The sequence below is a fragment of the Macrobrachium rosenbergii genome, chromosome 44 (genome assembly GCF_040412425.1).
Source record: "Macrobrachium rosenbergii isolate ZJJX-2024 chromosome 44, ASM4041242v1, whole genome shotgun sequence".
In the NCBI taxonomy this organism is placed as follows: domain Eukaryota; kingdom Metazoa; phylum Arthropoda; class Malacostraca; order Decapoda; family Palaemonidae; genus Macrobrachium; species Macrobrachium rosenbergii.
The window spans coordinates 19,238,004-19,255,503 of NC_089784.1; the positions used below are offsets into that span (position 1 = coordinate 19,238,004).

Genomic DNA, 17,500 nt, shown 5'->3' on the forward strand with positions numbered 1-17,500 from the left:
AGTTACTAAGAGGAAAATTATCCTTTTTAATTTAGTTTAAAGTTCCTAGATTGGCGTAAAATGTACCATTTTCGGAGTACATTTATTTAAGATACCAGTGAGGACTTTTACTTTACATATATAACGCCCTTTCTTATTTCCTTGAATCAGTTACGAAATATTTTAATAGTTTTTAAGTGAATTTTCGTATAACTCTTCCATGTGCTAAATTCTGTACAAAATTCACAAGTTTTAATTGACTGAAGACACCTTACAAATAATGCAGTCAGTCACAAAGGAAAGGAGGCCTTACCTGTCTTACTCCTCTCGTGGAATGTGTTAGCATGACCCGGCTGCCTTGTGGTGACGTACAGCAAGGAGGCGAGAGATCGAGCATGATCTTAGGCACGTACTTTCGGTGGAAATGCTGCCGTGTGTTATCTCTGACATTCGACTTTCACGCGTTATCTCACCTGCATTAACCGGGCTGTAAACCGCACAGCACGCTCTATTTTTAAATCATTCCTGTCCGTAAGTAGTCTAAACATCTGCCAGGATATACCTCCTTGACCGTGAACTTGGGTGTTTCTGCTTTTCCTACTTAGAACGAGGGTCCGAACGTTTGTATGAGACAGAGAGAGAGAGAGAGAGAGAGAGAGAGAGAGAGAGAGAGAGACTGGTGGTGGGGTAGAGGTAGCGGGTGGGGATTCCCCGTGAAAAGACAAACATTTTATCCCACTGCCTCTCACTTTCGACGACCAAAGGAAGCGCTTTTGTGTATTCATTTATTCGTCGGATCACTGTTCTAGGTAAAGGCCGGGTCCGTATCACTCGAATTACCTTGGTTTCAGGTGTGAATGTGCGTACGTGAGTGTGTATGAGTGAGTGAATGAGTGAGTGCGGTGTGGCCTGCAGTTGAGGTTCACCCTTCTTCAGGCTGTGATCTGACCTGTAACCGCATAACCTTCAGATACCTTTCTGTTAATGTGGCTGACCGCTTGGCTGCCCTGCTGTGCCTGTGATTTAGTCGTATTCAGTTGTTCAAGATACCGTGGAAAGTAATACGAGGCTGTGGATAATCGTGGATAAATCTTTGTAGTTTTTATTCATTTGCAGCATTAAGTGCATATTTGAAGTCAAAGGTCAATCTGGAAATCCAACAGAAAGTGGTTAATCGTTAAGAAGGCCACAGGCTTGCATTTCACTTCCCTTTTCGGCTTCCTTGTTCCGCCATCACTTCCTTGGGGATATTCCCGAGCCTTTCCCATTTCTTCGGCGAGTTTACTGACTGGTGGCCTCGAGTGACCTCTTCCTTGATTGACAGTTGTCCGGACGAAAGAGCAACGTTGGGATCAGACCATCTGCTTATTTGCTGACTGGATTCTCTTCATACTCAGCAGTCTCAGTAGACTACTCCCTTAGTTTCCAGCTGATCGAGATGATTCACGATCATCGTTGGGGCCTTTAGTACCTCGTTACTCATCGATCACTATGGGAGAAGCAGCGCTGGGTCAACTAGGAACGGTTTGACTGCCCATGTGGTCATTGTTTCAGATTTTTCCAAAAAATTTCTTCAGATATAGAAGGTAGGTTCCTCACTGACTTGAATGTCATTTAATTTCGCTGTATGACTGGTAGGGGTACTAACTTTGATTCGGTAGGAAATAAGTTTTGACACGTAGTGGTTACAAACACAATTTTAGTTTTACCTATAGCTTCAGAAGATACCTTTGTTAATACTTATCTTTCTTGCAACGACTTGGCTCGACATGTAGAGCTATGGTCATAATCCACTTCACCATTATATATATACATATATATATACACGTGTGTGTCTTTATATATATATGTATATATATATATATATATATATTTATATATAATATTTATTTATTTATTTATTTATTTATTTATTTATTCATATATACGCACATATGTTTGCGCCTCTGTGTGCGCTCGCGCGCTTGCAAGCCTTCTATCCACGTACCACGTGGTCAGAAATTGTCTATTTCATCTGTCGTAATTCGCGTTTCCTGCAACCTCAGTATTGGTATTCCCGAGTACAATCAGAAGTTTTTGTAAATTTCTGTGGAGTGCTGGCAATCAGCCATTCGTGCTACAGGATTCAAAGGATAAAATTGAGGATAGTGACTGCCATTCAATGAGAAATCAAACTGAATTTTGGGGAAGAAAATGCTTGTTATGCAACCATGTCAATGTGTATTGTATGAAATTCATTGTACGATTTACATCCCGGAAATCTTAGGAGGTTGATGTAATTCGTAAACTAAAATTGCATTTGTAAATTGTAACTTTTTTAGCTGTCGAAAAACACACACACACACACACACATATATATATATATATATATATATATATATATATATATATATATATATATATATATACATATATATATATAATTTATAACTACATGTATATCTATAAATTCACACATATGTGATATATGTTATGTATATACACACACATGTAAATGCACACACACACGCACATACATACAGCAGATACATGTATATGTATTATGAAATTTGTTTGTGTGGTAACTTATCCCATTCATTTGAACAGTGGTTATCTTTTTTGCATTTCCCGTCGTGAACCTCCTCTCAGCTCGTACGGTCACTTACTCCCACATGCGTCTGTCACAACAAACTGACTGGTTTATATTATTTCTTAAAATAACAAAGGCGTGTTCTCACCTAAGGTATAAATATATGCGTGTTTGGTCCTTTGATGTTTCACTACTGTTGCGATTAACGGTTTCTCTGTTTTTGTGTGGGTTTGTCTTTTTTGTTATAATGGTTGTAATAAAAATAAACTATCGCTGTTTTCTGATATGGACTCAGTAACGCGATGCCACGCCAATACTATGGATAGATAGATAGAGAGATAGACAGATAGATCGATAGATAGACAATTAGATTTCTTGACCCCAAACTGTCATAATAACAAAATATTCAAAACTGTAATATTTTCGTATCTTACAAAATATAATTTTTTGGTCCAACCAATGACAAAATGTCACACAAAACGTCTTTGTAACTCAGGGAAGCACACCAGAAAATAACAAAATAAATTACAAAGATGATAACGTTCAGTGACATAGTTAATATGCAATAGACCAAAACAACTATACCCACATTAACGGGTTATAACCTTAATAACCCCCACCCCCCACCCCCATTAGTCATGATCCGCAGAGGGGGAGATTTGGAGTGTCTCAAGTAACGTCAGCATGAAAATCCGTATCCTTCTGGCGATGACGTCACCTTGGGAAACTGCCGAAGTTCGCGAAGAAAGGCTTGAAAGGGCTCCCCTCTCGATGTGCAATATAATAGGGCTCATTTGCAAAGCCTCCGTACAAGATCATAAGCAAAATTCATCGCTTCACTTGTTTCGAGAATGAGAGGAACAGGGAAAGCAGCACCACGAAAGGAAACAGAAACATACATATATTCATACACATGCACACGCATGTCCATTATGTATTTTTTTATGTATGTATGTATGGATGCATGTATGCATCCATATGCATATACTGTATATATATATATATATATATATATATATATATATATATATATATATATATATATATATATAAGTATATACCCACAAAGAAAAACAACCATAGAAAAACACACACATATATATATGTATGTATGTATGTATGTATGTATGTATGTATGTATGTATGTATGTATGTATGTGTGTGTGTGTGTGTGTCTGTGGGTTTTGTCTGCTTTTTGTTGTTTGTTCGCTTTGCAGGTGGAAACTTCAATTGGGTAGTTTCAGATTACCCATAAGCAAAACATTAGCGGAAATGGTGCTGTACTTAACTTTATTACTCGTTCGTGCCTACAGAGAATAGTTGTTCAAACATAGGCATATCGTATATAAAGGTTGTTCTTTATCCGTCTTTGTCGCTATTCCTCCACTGAAAAAAGAAAAGAGAGAGAGAGAGAGAGAGAGAGAGAGAGAGAGAGAAAGGTGGAATCCTGATTGCATCATTATGACCTTTCATTTTGACGTCATTGGCGATACCTGTTTACCTAGCAAACCATGGCTTTCCAATGTGTATGTGTGTGTGTCTGTGTGTTTTGCGTAAAAGAGTGAGAGATTGGGAGAGGTTGCATACTGGAAATCAAACTTTAGATAAAATCTTCAAATGGTTCTTGTATGTTTTCGTACATATCTGTGAATGATGTAGGTCTCTTGTTAATATCACTGGAAATCCTCTTTCTGTCGATATTAAAAAAAGCTATAAGCTGAGCAAAAAATGTTCAGTGTTAACGCTTTATTTTAACTTTCAGTCATAAGATTATGTTTCTAAATTATTATTGTTCTGTCTAGGAGGCGGCTGGATCCCAAATGACGTGCAAAAATCATCTTTCCTTTACTTGTGCATACACGAGTAACGTAAAAAAAATATATTGTCTAATTTTGTTTAAATTTGGTTTTGTTTAAATTTGGCATTTGTAGGTATGAGTTTCGGTGCTCAAGCAAAGAGAATATCTTCAGTTTTTTTTTCTATCTGTTTGAGAGTGTACGAAGAAAGCACTAACGATTGGGTTACAATATCTATTAATATTTTGTTGGAAATCAATTTGTTAAGCATACTCTAAAAGTAAGTGACCACACCAACCTCATTATTTCTTTACTTTGATTCCCGATCGATAGTCGAGAGGATCAGTAAGGGTTTTTTATATGAAAAAAGTTAACAACAGAATCATCCAAAGGGTGAACACCGATTGTAACCAACATGATAAAATCCCGGAGTCTATTTTGTTGTTTAACTTGTCATTCTCCAGATTCACCGAGGAGTTTCCCGGTTGTCCAAATTATGCCCTTGGGAGGACACGTCTTGTCTTGGATGCGGTGATGTCTACCATATAAAAAAGAATACCATGATGTGCCAAAACGGTGTTGATGTCCGAACCTTACAGTGAAGTCAGCTCATTCGCAGCCACCTATTTCGTTTCATCTTTAACGATTCGTGTTGTGCGAACAGTGAATATAATTATCCCAGTGAGAGTAATTGCCGATGTAATTAATGAGATAGCCCCACGGGGGATTAAGAGGCCAATTAGAAGTCAATTAAAAGGCTTGGGTTTCCTTTCGCCCGAGGGCGTCTTAAGAACCGAGAAATGAGATGTTTACATAAGAGGTGGGTGGGGAGGAGCGTTTTGGCGTATGCAATCAAGGAGACCAGACACCCTTATTATAGCTAGAGTGAGTGTTCCCCCCGAGAACCGCCATTTCACAGAATACATATTTCGCATCTGTTTATCGTGAAATGCGCGGGACGCTGATTGGAACTGTCATAGATACGATATTTTAGGTGCCTGTGGGGACCGTTATTATTGTGTTTTGTCATTTGCTTTGACGACCCGCTGTATAACTGCGATCCTTTACCATTTTTCATTTTTATTTTTCTTTAATTTTTTTTTTTTTTTTTTTTTTTTTACTTGAACAGTTCTTCGATGTCTTTTTTTGTGTTTGTAAAGCAGTCCGTGTCCTTTCGAGGTACTAACTTTGTCTTAACACAACGATTATTCAAGATTTATCCTTCAGTGTTTTTTCCTATTTTTTTGTAAGTCCAACGTTCAAGAACAATTTATTGTCCTTGTGTTAAAGGAAACACTACATTTAGATTAACTTTAAAACGTTGTGGAAACAAAATACCCATTAGCTGTCGTTGGAAAAACCAGAGGATTTTACAAGAAGATAAATAACCCTCTGTGTATATATATCCTATTTCAGCATCTTTAAGCCTGAAAGGTCACACTTACAAGGGAAAGATTAGTCACATTTTCTCAATAGTCGTGCGTGGAACGGATGATGTCATTAAAAAAAAACATTTTTACAATGAACTACTCTGTTAATGATTATCCTAGAACATGCCATTTAGTCTCTTTAAGATAAATGAAAGTTGCAGTCTTAAAAATCCTTACTGTTTATCTTAGAAGGGAAGAAAAAATGGAGTGGAAAATAAATTCTCTCTCTCTCTCTCTCTCTCTCTCTCTCTCTCTCTCTCTCTCTCTGCACCTGGTTCTTTTTCGTCTTCTTGTCTTTTAAGGAGAAGAGGCTTCTCTGCTTCTGTGAACCGGATATTTGATTTGGAAGTTTACGTCCCCCACTGTTAGAAGTTCTTGATCTTTACTGATCCTTCTTGGTAGGAATTGTTATAAGACTGGACTTGCCTAAAAAAAGCAGTGTCTATATACAGACGTGCGCACGCACAGACACATGCACTCATATATAATATATATATATATATATATATATATATATATATATATATATATATATATATATATATATATATATATATATATATATAACATATATATTTATACATATATATATATATATACATATATATACATATATTTTATATATTCATGTTAAATTATATATATATATATATATATATATATATATATATATATATATATATATATATATATATATATATATATATATATATATATATATATATAGTGTGTTTGTGTGTGTGTGTTTGTGAGCAACTGATAGCAACTGCGTGAGTGAATATATTTTGTGCTCGGGAACTTTTATCCCTGAATGATAAAAACTTATTGAATGTAGCAGTGGATGCTGTCTGGTTTTTCTCTGAAGCCACCCAATTCTAAGGCAATCGGCCTTGTGTCAGGATATATATATATATATATATATATATATATATATATATATATATATATATATATATATATATATATATATATATATATATACTGGATATATATATATGTATACAGTATATATATATATATATATATATATATATATATATATATATACTATATATATGTAAATATACTGTATATATGTAAATATTATCTTTTCTCAGGAAGACAGGATGTGAGTGCACTAAGCAAATATTAATGAATGCTTTCCTGTCTGACAAAGAGCAGGTACTGCCAGTGGGAAAATATCTCATCCTATGTCTCAGGAGAAAAAAAAATAGCAGTTTTCTTTTTGTATTAAAATCTCAATGATAAGCACCTTGTAATACCTGTCCTGTGACCCCTTAACCTTGACGTTTAAGTTTCATTCAACCTTTACTTAATAACTCCTCCATACCTCTACCCCGACCCACCTAGCAAGACTCCACCCCAGAGAATGAAGTAATGTCGGACGGCTTTTGGGAAACATGTCTTTCTGCACGTCTGTTGTTTCTCTTTAAAGAGAAGACGCGAGCTCTCGTTGGCCGATTAGAAGTGTGTCGTTATATTTTGTCGCTCACAGAGCCGCGTGATTAGAGGCTGAGTGTGCTCGGGGGAAAACGAAATGACGTTTAGTTGATAGACCTTACATAATTCTTGATAATTTCGGTCTTTTTTAATCATTTGCCAGTTGTCATCTTGAGTCTTCAAGCTTTATTTGATTTGCCTCGGTGCGAGACTCAACTTAGTTAAGTCTTGGTCGTGGGTGAATTATTTCTTCAGGTGAAAATCTTCGCGTTCTTATTTTGTTTCTGAGCTCGTCTCTTCAAAGAACTCTAGTTTTGTTCAGTTTAGTTGCTGTATATGACTAAACGTATTGTAGTTGCAATTATGATCTGATAATAATAATAATAATAATAATAATAATAATAATAATAATAATAATAATAATAATAATAATAACGCCTGCGACTACCAGTCTAATAGATATAATCATCTTATTGCAAGGCCAAGTGTGCGTGAAGGAAATATTAATTTATTAGTCGCCTGCATTGTCTGTACCAAGAAAATAGCATAAAAGAGATTTTTTTTTATTTGGTGGAAATTTATTGTTGTAAGAATAAACACGGCAGATTTTCATGTGGATTAACCTAGTGACTGAAAACTTCAGCAGATTGTTTCTGGGCCTTCATTTGTAATTCCTCGAAAAAGGACTACTGTGTGGATTCACAGATGCTAGCGAAATAAATGGTATCCAGAGTAATTCAAGGGAAAGGCTCACATGTCAGTTTTTTTTGACTAATGATTTATGATCTCCAAGAAGTAGTCAAAATCAACTTAAACTCGATTCGCCGAATCACATTATGCAAAAAAGAAAGAAAAAAATAGATGACAGGTAAAGAAATAGATGTAGTCTGCATGTGATCTTATTGCCAGAAATAGATATCACGGGTAAATATAAGTATTAGTTGTATTAAGCACGATTTCCTTTGAAAAAAGCGAAAAAGAACTTAATCATAAAGTTACTATCATGAAATGTAAAAAGGAATGAATAAATGATTACCATCAATTATAATAATCATACCCATTTATGAAAACCATTTCTATTTTTTATTGAATGATCTTATCACTGAATTTTCCTTTGGTTTTACTGAGAAATTTCAATCAATAGCTTTGCAAACATTTGCGCGAAATTTCTGTAAAAAAAATTTCATTTCCGTTCTTGATCGTCGGGGTCTTCTTCTTTTCAGCTTTTTTTTTTTTTCCAGGAATAGAATCCTCCTCGAGTCCTTCTAAAAGTTTTCTCACCGACCTCAATTAATTTACTATAAAAGCTGATATTGGCATCGAAGCCTTTTCCAACATTCGGATAAAGGAAATCGAACGCAAATAAATGAGTGATACTCATTGTCTTTTTAACGATTAAAAAAGTTTTTCCTCTTCTCGCTCCTTTAGTGTTGTGTTACCCATCAGAAGTCTTGGAAAATGTTTGCACTTTCGACAGTTTACATCTTCCAGCTATTTTCGACGATATTCCTTCAGCAAATTTTGCTTTGGCTCACAAATAACAAAAATTCAGGAACTTCAGAGCGCTGCAGGTCATGCTTTGTGAAATCGTTTTGTCTGTCGTATGTGAGTATGCAAAAAACGACTAGCAGTTGCAGCTTTTAAAATAGATAAAAGGCGCTGCTAAGTGGACTGACAAAAAATTCTTAGCACTATATTATTATCTTAGTAATTAGTTTGCAGTGAGTTCCAGAAAAATCGATTTGAAAATGCAGAAGCCTGCATGTATACATACCTGCATAAACGCATGCACACACACACACACACACACACATATACATATATATATATATATATATATATATATATATATATATATATATATATATATATATATATATATATATATATATATATATGTGTGTGTGTGTGTGTGTGACTTTCAGTGTATTAGCACTGTAAATGCACTGAGTATATATTTGTATTTTAGTTTGGTAATAATTTTCTTTATGACGATCAGACCGAAAATATAGAAAGAAAATTGCTGTGTATATTATGTTGACGACTTAAAGGAGATTCCTGTGGTCTAAAATTCCAGTCGAAATAAAGAAAAAAAGAAAAAAAAGAAAAACTACGCAATAAGGAAACAATCCGACAAAAACCTCACGATTTTCACACCACGCATGGATATGCTTTCAGCGTGAACGAGTCATGCGGTAGATAAAACAGACGACATAAAATATTTGCAAGAAGCAGGAAGAAGAGCTAAAAGACGTCCGTCTATTCAAATGCAAATTCTGCTGTCCTCTTTATGAAATAAACACAATACCCACTGGTATAAAGCACTCGTTACACATAAGATCATACACACACAAAATACACACTCACACGAAGGTTTGTGTATCTTGCGAGAACGTGTGTTTTGTACCCTATATCTGGAAACTTTTGCTATTTAAACGCATGAAACAAACCTTTTGGTTTCAAGGCTTAATGGAGATGTACATTCCTGTCCGTTCGTGCAAGGAGATTCACTCGACTGCCCATTATCATAAATATAATCTTAAGATTAGTAGTTACTACCTTGTCCAGTGCACTATGCTGGCGTTAAAATTCGCTGGGGGTCTTGATTCGCGTAGTTCTATCATGGAACTAGTTGTTAGTTTATTTGTATAAGCCCATGTTTACGTCATACCTCCTTTGAATGTTTTTACAAAATCGTGGTTTTCGGTTTTGGTGCCGCATCGATTGTTTAATTTTAGCCTGACATATTTTATGCTCTAGTCGTGCTGTTTCAGTTAGTAATTCCCTTTCGCCTAATTTTTTTTAAACGTCACTCTTTTGCATTTAAAATCGGAAGTTTGGATACGAACTCTAAATATTTCTCCTTAGGATCTCAAAATACTCCGTAAGACGGCAAGAAGATGCAACTTTTAAAAAGTTAATGCGTACACGAAGCTTGCAAGGACAACAAGTGAACGTATTTTTTTCTGACGTCCCAAAAAAGCCAATTACTTCGCACGACATTTGGCACAGGTAAGCTTCTCACCTGTTGGTATCTTCTTCCTCCTTCGACATAGGCGATTAAAGCAACGTAAATATCTTACCGTTGATGGAGAAATGGTGATATTTATTTGCTTTGTGGTTTGTTTCATATCGGTCTCCATTTCTGCTGTATACACTGCTCTATCGGCGCCAACGCGTTTTTAAAATTTACTCGACAATTTTCAGTAAATTTATTTAAATAGTTGAAACTTCCAAGAGGTCGAATTCTTGTGCACTCTCTACGATATAATTTCTGTAAAAGAAATTTTTCTCTACAAATTCCCAACTTCAAAAAGGCTCTACTTGGAAGAGGGAGACATATGCCTTCATTAATTCTTTGCCTTAAGAACCAGGCCTTTCAAAGAAAGTGAACACATTCTCAGAAACCGTAATGAAAGTAAGCGAAAAACTTTTTATGATAGTCCCACAATACCTTTTCGTCTGTATTTCGTAGGGATTTAGAGGGTGTTTAACCCTCTCCCACCCACAAATCCGTGTACCAATTGGCCGTACATGGCACATTTGGGGCTTATCCGTCACCCTCACCCCATAATGGCTGCCCAACCCATGTTTCGGTTCGTATAGCTCTGGAGATAGCCCTATTGCAGGCATACATAAACCTGTCTTCTTCAGCAGGTGAATCAAGAGGGGGCCCCAGCCCCATCCCCAACCCCAACCCCCAACCCCCGCACCCTAATCTCTCTAAAAAAAAAAAAAAAAAAAGTTAAGAGATGAAAAGTACTGTGGAGTAGAATGCCTTGAAATAGTTATCCGCGGTATATAATGACCCGATCCCCGGTTTTTGCGAGTTCTCCATTAAGATTTAAACCCGGCCATTTAGTGGTTCTCGCAATCTTCTTCTTTAAAGCTTTATCGCCCAGCCGTTCGCCAGCGCTGTGAAACAGAGTTATTGGCGATGGCGTAATTTGTCATGTTTTGCCGATAAGACCTCAGTTGCCTGCCCGACGGCTACTGATAATAATACTGTGCTGTCGCTGGCCTGACGTCCTTAAATCAGCCCAGATTCATGGCCACGTCGGCCCAGATAAGAGAGATGCGACTCGTTTAATGTTATGGGCACTCATATCCCTCTCCTGTTACACCGGCCAGGTGGCGTGCGATATGTTGTCGGGGGAACTTACATAATCGCGTAAATGCCAGACGGTTCCAGTGAGGGAGGGTTTCGGGGTCATCGTAGTTTTAGGTCATTTTCTCCGGACGGCATCGTTAAGCGTTTGTTCAAGGGGGTCAATTTGCATGCCTAAATCAAAAGATGGTAATTAGATGTTTCTCTCATGTGAAGGGTTCTTCATCGCTTCATCATGCGAGATATTACCAAAGATAAGCCAAATTAAAGAAGTACTTTATTCCTATTTCATATTTTCGTATCGTTTAATCACTACGTTACAGATACACGCACACACACAGACAATTTTGATAGGCTCACATTGCGGATTGGGCTTTGCGTAGATGGACAGAACCGTGAGAATGAGTCCATCCTCTCCTTCAGTCAGATGTAATCCACAATGAATGGAAGTTTTCCTAATGTTTTGTTTATTCGTCCACAAGGGAAATGGTTAAGTTGGATTCATAAACATTACGTAATTCCTAATGGGAGCTCAGTCGCACTTGAACCTATGTTGTTCTCGTCCTCCTTCTCCCGTGATGAGTACTCTCCCGACCTGTGTGTGTGTGTGTGTGTGTGTGTGTGTATGTGGGCATGTATGGGTGTGCGTGTGTTTGATTTAATGCGCCATTTACTTTTGATTTTATAACGAAAACCACATATACAAATAGTTACGTGTGAGGTACTGTGTGAGTGCGTTAAATCTTCATGAATGAGATTGGTTTACTTTTGAGCCTTATTGCTCTTTAATTTTATAAATATTTCTTTCTTTTTCACTTTTTTCATTTAGGCTTTCCGTCCACTCGAAAATTACGACCGCGGATTATTCATTGTGAAGTGTTATTAATTCAGGTTCTCGGTGTCATCCCCAGACCAAGTTTGTATGTGAGCATCCGTGTGTGTGTGTGTGTGTGTGAGTGTGTGTATGTCCTTCCAGCGACCGCAGGATTGGCAGCGGCGTTTCCCTAAATCACTAGAATTAGGATATTTTACGGGTCACCTCTACCCTGTCATTCCAGGGAGACTCAGGGCAGTGGAAAAATCCCAGATGACTTTATCTCGGGGGACCTTGGGAAGAAAGAGGTCGTATGGGAATCTCCTGGGAGAGGACTGTTCGATTTCGTTGAGTCGCTTTGTTACGTGCGTGATGACGGAGACTACGTTAAAATGTCAGGATTGTAATTGTGTGACATTATTTCTCTCTCTCTCTCTCTCTCTCTCTCTCTCTCTCTCTCGTTTGAAATGGAAGAGTATCTTGGCAACGTCATGTTTCTGCTACGCAATTGCAGTAGCATCGTAAGCCACGGTGCGTTGAGGTTGCATGATTCATTTAAGACGCTAACACGCAAGCCACTGTGAATTCGCTACAGCCTTTACTGGCATTAACTTGTATTAACAAGAAAAAAGACGTATATTTCCTCGGTTTTTTTTTTTTTTTTTTTTTGCTAATTCTTAATCAGACTGTCGTTAAGCATTTTTCCTACCTTGTTGGCAGACTTCATCGAATCGTTTTAATTTCTTATTTGTCAGTTTTCTTTGTCATTAGAGGCAATATTATTCGACCTTGCAGTCCATAGCATAGCTTATTGCAACTCTGCAGCATCTCTTGATGTTCTTGTTGTTGTCAGAAGCTCTGTTGAACAAAGTATTTTAGTGACGATAATCCTAACCTTGTCTTCTAGAGCGTTGATAATGGGAAGAACCCCTTGCAATTTTAATCTCTTTTGCATATAGATTTCCAACTGGAAGTAATTTCGCCTGTTTCTTTAAGCGATGTCTGTCAAATATTGTTTTTACTGATGAAGGAAAAGATAAAGCACATTTATTTACATACAATTGACCAAGCTACCAATTATTATTACGATCCTTAACTATGGCACATCATAATATCATCTTTAATGAGATCATGAAATTATCGTCAATAACTGAAAATCAAAGAATTAAAGCAAAATTTATCAAGAACGCGTTTTGATCCTATAAAATTCAATTCAGTCTATAAGATTCAAATGCTAAATTCAAATGCTAAACTTCAATTTCTAGGGTTACTTAGCGCCAGATCTAGAAATCTAAATAGGTAACATTAAGGTACAATGGAAGCTAGCAACTTTGCAGTTGAATAGAACTCTTATTCCAGAGATCTAAAGAGACAGATAGTATCTCCATAGCAGGACTCTGTTGTTCGAGCAGACACTCGGATTCTCCCTCCTCCTTGTGGGCATAATCTGGGTCTTGATTTATTTTCACAAAGCTGAAGAGAACACAATGTCAGGTAGATTGTAATTCTCTCTCTCTCTCTCTCTCTCTCTCTCTCTCTCTCTCTCTCTCTCTCTCTCTCTCTGTACTGAAAGAGAAAATACAATAAAGTCAAATTGAACCTAAAAAATAAAAAGTTAAACCGACATATTCTCTCTCTCTCTCTCTCTCTCTCTCTCTCTCTCTCTCTCTCTCTCTCTCTCTCCCTCAAAGAGAAAATACAAAAAAGCCAAATCAGACTTAAAAAACAAGAGTTAAACCGACATATCGTAACCTGTATATTATAATGAGAAATGGACCATAAATGTCAATTGCTCCAAAGCATCTTATCTGAGAGAAATGTCGTCTGTATGTGACGACATCTTTTTTGAAATTGTTTAAATTTTTTATTTTTTTTTTACGTTGTAGAAGAACATCCGTTTCGTCTATTCGCTCGTCATTTCGTGCCCAGATTTTACGCTGGTCCTGGAGAGGCGGAGTCCCTTAAGAGGGGTATCCTCATCCCATGTAATTTCTTCATCGGACTCGTTTGTCCGTCAACGTGAGATTCTTCTTCTTCTCCATTAAGGGTTCTTCTCGACCTCCCATTATTACGCTTGATTTCTGTGTGGGTTCTCCTCCGTGTGATTGTTGGTTATTAAAGAATTTCATCACGGCCACCGTCTCATCATCTTCTTCTACTGCATGAGAAGATATTAGGTCTTCAAGGTTCATTGAGATGTGAAAAACCTAAGGCGGACTGATTTGCCCACGACGGGCCACAGGTAGTCATGTCGGTCCATTTGAGTGTGTTTACCCTGAACACCTGTGAAATCTTGAAAGTATCACCGGTATTGTATACCATTCGCTGAATGCGCTACGCTGCCCACGTCAGAATGGAGGCTGCATATCGCCGAGATGTAGAAATACTTCGCAAATGTCCCATTCCCCCTTTTTCACTGTGTTGAGGTCCTTTGAAGACGAATGCTTACTACTACTTGGAGACAGTCCTCTTTATTCACAGTGACACGCCGATTACACCGTGAAATTAGGTTCAGGCTGCACGTAATCACCTGGCTTAACCTCACGATAGGCTATAAAAAAAGAGAGAAATGGGAAGAGGGGTGGGGTGAAAGAACGTCTGAGGAGAAAAACAGCAGTAACTCGATTATTCTACAGCAGACTCGTGACCATTCTTGCTAGAATCGCGCATCTGTCATTACAGCTTCCTTGGCATGAAGTGGGCATCATAGCTCAATCATGGCACTTTCTGATCACTCACGAGTGGGTATTCGACAGGCCCTTTGCGAAGTAACCTCATTAAAGGGGAGAGACTTTTGACATGTTACTTTTGGGATTGATCCCTCCCCCTGGACTTCACTTCATTTATTGGTTCCAGTCCGTAGCCCCTCCTCGGGTCGTCCTTTGTAATCTGGGCCCTAATGCGCACTCCTTTCAGTGATACCCAGTTAATGTATTCATAGGTTTAATGACCTGCAATTGGTCGTCCTTCAAAGCATTCGCCAATTTCAGCGGACGAAGTTGTGCCTTTGTCCTGCCCAATTTGCAGTCATTCTACCCCCCCCTCCCTCTCTCTCTCTCTCTCTCTCACACACACATTCTTTATCGTGCCCTCCAAAGCATCTTCCAATTTCACCCTTCGAAGTTCTGTCTTTTTTCTAGATGATTTGTCCTCTCTCTCTCTCTCTCTCTCTCTCTCTCTCTCTCTCTCTCTCTCTCTCTCTCTCTCTCTCTCTGGTGTCCGTCATTCTTACCTGTACAGCAACCTGAGATGTTTATGGCCAAATCAACCTGACTTTCGTATTCATTAATAAATAAGAACGAATTTTATTTTTACATTTTGTCTTTCGAAGTTATTGTAGTTGTTATAATAGTTTACAGCATTGCCATATGGATTTTAAAAGTTTGATAAATAATATCAAAAAACTTTTTTGTTCTTTGATTTTGCTGAAATTTGAATATATCCGATATTTTGCTTTACTGATGGAAATTACATTGTAATATATTACTGTTTTCGTGGTCATTTTTATTTTAGTAAAACATTTATTTATTCATTCGTTGTTATGTGAAATGTAATAACTTTATCAATACCTTAGTCGAAATTTTCCCCTTTCTGCCTGAATTTATAGTTCTTTGAATATTTGCCCTCATTGTATTTTCTTTGATTAATATAGTTAATGCTCAGGTGAAAAATTGTAATTGTGGAGCGTAAATAAATAAAACATTTTCTTATGCTTTCACCAACTTAATGAACAATACTTCTATGGATATTTTTATAATGCATATATATATATATATATATATATATATATATATATATATATATATACTCATATATATATATATATATATATATATATATATATATATATATATATATATATATATATATATATATATATATATATATATATATATATATATATATATATATATATATATATATATATATATATATATATATATATATATATATATATATATATATATATGAATGTGTGTGTGTATACTCAACAATAAACCATTTCTGAGAATAATGGATGACCTTGGAGAAAAACAAGGTAATAATCAGTGCCCCATCCCTTTAAATTCTGAAAAATATTAAAATCTAATAATAATCTATCCACATCACCAGACCACCTCACGACACATTGTTCCGTTCTTTCTATATATATATATATATATATATATATATATATATATATATATATATATATATATATATAACAATAGAATATATTATATACATTCTGAGGCATCAAGAGAACTCTTCAGTAAAATAAGTGTCAGTAGATGTATCCTAGGGTAGGATTTTACGAAATGGATCGGGGTACTTCGTGCATTGCCACTACAGCTCAGTGTTGCAGCCGAGGCGGAAAGAAAGTTCTCAACAGAACTGACAATAGAACCGGGTGCACAAAAGCTTTTTGGGTACGTGTGAAATCATTTACATCGGCTCGTGTGTCTTGATCAAGTTGACGACTGACCCAAATCATCGGGTCAAGTTTGCGTTATTTCTGCTACCAAATCTGTAGGACAGCCTCTTTGTTAGATAGGATATTTCAGTGGAGATGCCACTTTTTCTTTTTAATAGTTTTCATAACCCTCACAGGCTTTGCCAGTATATGAAATAACGATGGTTATATCTGCAATATATAGTTAGCTCACGACCCTGTACGAAAGGGTGTGTGATCCCTACCAAATTACTCAGCCTTTCTTGTAAAAATCGTTAGCTATTACTCTTTCTCTTCCCTCAACTAGAGCAGTAATGAGTGTTACCCAAATGCTAATCAGTCCAGATGCAAATTACCTTGAGCCTTTTCTTATGTTTTTATTTAATCCTTGTGGGCAAATCGTGTGCTTATTAAGGTTTACTAATCTTTTCTGGTTGGAGTGTCAATATATTTCTGTGTATTGTATGAGAAAATGAGATACATGAACTGGTTTTAATTTGTAATCATTTTGAAAATGTTTGTCGAGGTATTGTAACACATGATCGCATTACTCACCATACGTTTTTCATTATACCCCATGAAAATCGTTGGTGAAAGGGAATAAGTACAGAGTTAGTGAAGGCTATACCTACTATAATCCGAAAGAACCACCTTTCAAAAAACGGCCTTAAGTAGCTGGAGTCATTTATCAAAAAAGAAAAAAAAATGCGAGGAGGAGACTGGTTTTCAAATGCCTCGAGATTGTCCGTATGAAGGTTTTAATAGAAAGATCGGGTCATTAGTAGGGAAAATGAATGCGGGAAGGAGATAGTATCAGACGACTTTATTGCTCTTTCTTAATGGGTAGTTCCCACTAATCTGTCGTGTTTCAGACTCGGAACGTCTGTAATTAGGAGCAATACAGAGAACAGGCCGTCGTCCAAGGTGGCCCT

General features: G+C 36.7%; 1 protein-coding gene across 3 annotated transcripts in view; it reads left to right on the top strand.

The window, feature by feature from the left end:
• The window catches only part of LOC136829385 (DNA ligase 1-like), a 658,152-nt gene that overhangs the window by 381,806 nt on the left and 258,846 nt on the right, over nt 1-17,500 (top strand). Inside the window, exon 1 of one of the 3 annotated variants that reach the window (XM_067087867.1) lies at nt 896-1,565. The exons of the other annotated variants lie outside the window; for them this stretch is intronic. The gene's annotated coding sequence lies outside the window, so the exon portion shown is untranslated. Of the gene's footprint in view, nt 1-895; nt 1,566-17,500 lie in introns of those variants that run through there. 3 annotated transcript variants of the gene reach the window in all.